At 41.6% G+C, this 2,934-nt stretch overlaps 1 long non-coding RNA gene across 1 annotated transcript; it reads left to right on the top strand.

Moving 5' to 3' along the window:
- Positions 1-1,472, top strand: LOC119347740. Its single transcript, XR_005168527.1, has 2 exons — positions 1-128; positions 955-1,472. It is a non-coding gene; the product is annotated as an uncharacterized LOC119347740 (long non-coding RNA).
- Positions 1,473-2,934: the final 1,462 nt, after the last annotated feature.

The following is a 2,934-nucleotide window of genomic DNA, read 5'->3' as shown; positions in this document are numbered from 1 at the left end:
TTCCTCCAGCAGAGCTGCACGCATGAGGCGTGCAACTACGGCCGTCAGGTGCGAGCGGCTTCACCGGCGCGGCTCCGGCAACATGGCCGCTACCAGCGCCCGGCTCGCCTTTGTCTACTGCTACTAGTGTAAGTGCCAGTCCAAATTCCTCTCTGTGCAGTGTTCTTGCTTCTACTACAAGTGTTTGTGCCGTGACTCCCCTTACTGCCATGCTTCTTGTTAATCTCAAGACCAAGGAATTAATCAAGCTTTACTCTTGTGGTGTGGACGTGGTCTGCAGATTTGCTCCATATTGTTTATCATTATTTTTGGCTCTACTATGCTATCCCTGCACTACTATGATTCTTTTTATTAAGCTCAAAACTAGGAATTAACCAGTGAATCCCCACTGTTAAAGGCTTACTACAAATCTATGGGTGGCAAGTTAATTGCTTGTGATGGTTAGGTGCTGCCACAAATTAAATCTAAGTATTCCTACTGTGTGTGCGCGCACACTCCTCTCTGAACCCCACAAACAACCAAGTGAACAGCAACATTGATAGACTCAAATTATACTAAGGGAAACCGGAAAAAAAATGAGTGAGATATTCTAGCAAGATTTCATTTGTGCAAAAGTTAAATGGGTTATTTTCCGGTACAGGGTATGTGCAAGTGAGACATACCATCTTGAGATTTATTTCTTAACAGAACATTAACCAACCAATGTTTACTGAAAATGACAGTGGTCAAGTAGCATACACAGATTGTCTGGCCCCAAAGCTACACATGCAATCTTAATAATGGGTTAATTTCTAAGATTTAATTCTTAGCATGTCAGATCTAATACAAGGTAGAGATGAACACACACATAGATTTTCTTTTACAGCTACAAATGAATCACAAAACTGCAATGTCTTTGTTTTCCTCAATCTAGTTTATGTTTTTTTTCACTCACTATTGTTTCTCTTTTTACAGCAAGGTAAATAGATCAAGGTGAATAGATACTTATGGACTGATTCAAACCGAGGTGGAGATAGATAAGAAATCAAGCAAGAAGGGCTAACACAACAAGGTACTTGATTAGTACCCGGTGGCGCATGCAACCCAAAGAGCTTCACAGCAGGGGAGGATAGCAGTGTGGCAGAAGGTGAAAAGGCAAGGTGAAAAGGCAGAGGGGTTTCTCCAGCGGATGATTGTGTGTGGCCACAGTCAAAGGGATGGCTCCTATTTATAGTGGGGTGAATAGCTATGTCGGTTTGGAGAGGCATTACATCTGGCATGCATGCGTGGTTAGTCTTGCATGCATGCCTCCACTTGTGTCTCTTGTGGGCTGTACTAGGGACAAGTGTAATTTGCTTGGCTGGCCATTAGTTGGCATTTACTTTGTGTGAAGGAAATGAGACAAGGGTCTATAAAATATAGGGAGGTTTGGAGAAGAATTGTTGTGCATGACTAAATGCTATTAGCTGTAATAAAAATAACAATTAAGTGTAGTTATTTCTATTATTTTAATTAATGTTTTGGCAACGCCGTTGAAATTATCGTTATTTAATTTTATTACTATTTATTTATTTATTTATTTTACGGTTTTTACACATTATTCTCTAACTTAAATGAATAATAGTATTGCAATGAACATGATCTAATCATATTCATGCTCAACGTAGACACCTGATAACATTTATCTAGGTTCAATACTAATCCCGAAGTCAGATGGAGCGTGCGATGGTGATCTCATTACCTTTGGAAACACTTCTAACACACATCGTCACCTCGCCCTTAGCCAGTCTCCGTTTAGTCTGTAGCTTTTGCTTCAAGTCACCAATAATAGTAACTGAACCGGTATCCAATACCCAGGTGCTACCAGGAGTACTATTGAGGTACACATTAATAACACGTATATACTTTGTTGAAGTTGCCAGCCTTGTTATTTACCATGCATTTGGGGTAATTCCGCTACCAGTGACCTTCCCCTTACAATAGAAGCACTTAGTCTCGGATTTGGGTTCAACCTTGGGTTCCTTCACTAGAGCGGCAACTGGTTTGCCATCCATGAAGTTTCCCTTCTAACCCTTGCCCTTCTTGAAACCAGTGGTCTTGTTAAACCATCAACACTTGATGCTCCTTCTTGATTTCTACCTTTTGCGGTCTTAAGCACCGCGAACAGCTCCGGGATCAATTCCATCCCTTGCATGTCATAGTTCATCACGAAGATCAAGTAGCTTAGTGATAGTGTCTAGAGAACTCTATCAATCACTATCTTATCTGGAAGTTTAACTCCCACTTGATTTAAGTGATTTTAGCACCCAGACATTCTGAGCACATGCTCACTAGCTGAGCTATTCTCCTCCATCTTGTTGGCAAAAGAACTTGTCAGAGGTCTCACACCTCTCAACACGGGCATGAGCCTGAAATCCCAATTTGAGCTCTTGGGACATCTCATATGTCTTATGGCGTTCAAAACGTCATTGGAACCCCGATTCTAATACGTAAGTATGGTGCACTAAACTATCAAGTAGTCATCAGGACGTGACTGTCAGGTGTTCACAACATCCACAGTCGACGTTGTAGGGGTTTGCACATCGAGCGGTGCAGCGAAGACGTAAGCCTTCTGTGTAGCAGTGAGGACACTCCTCGGACTACGGACCCAGCCCGCATCATTGCTTACAATATCTTTCAACTTGGTCTTTCTCTAGGAACATATTGAAACAGGGAGCTACAACGTGAGCTATTTATCTACAACATATTTGCAAAGACAATTTAGACTATGTTCATGATAATTCAGTTCATCTAATCAAATTATTTAATGAACTCCCACTCAGATAGACATCCCTCTAGTCATCTAAGTGAAACATGATCCGAATCGACTAGGCCGTGTCCGATCATCACGTGAGACGGACTAGTCATCAACGGTGAACATCTCATGTTGATCGTATCTTCTATACGACTCATGTT

This window comes from Triticum dicoccoides, unplaced genomic scaffold (assembly GCF_002162155.2).
Source record: "Triticum dicoccoides isolate Atlit2015 ecotype Zavitan unplaced genomic scaffold, WEW_v2.0 scaffold75064, whole genome shotgun sequence".
In the NCBI taxonomy this organism is placed as follows: Eukaryota; Viridiplantae; Streptophyta; class Magnoliopsida; order Poales; family Poaceae; genus Triticum; species Triticum dicoccoides.
Note: the sequence above shows the minus strand (reverse complement) of the source record. Positions and strands in the feature narration are given on the sequence as shown.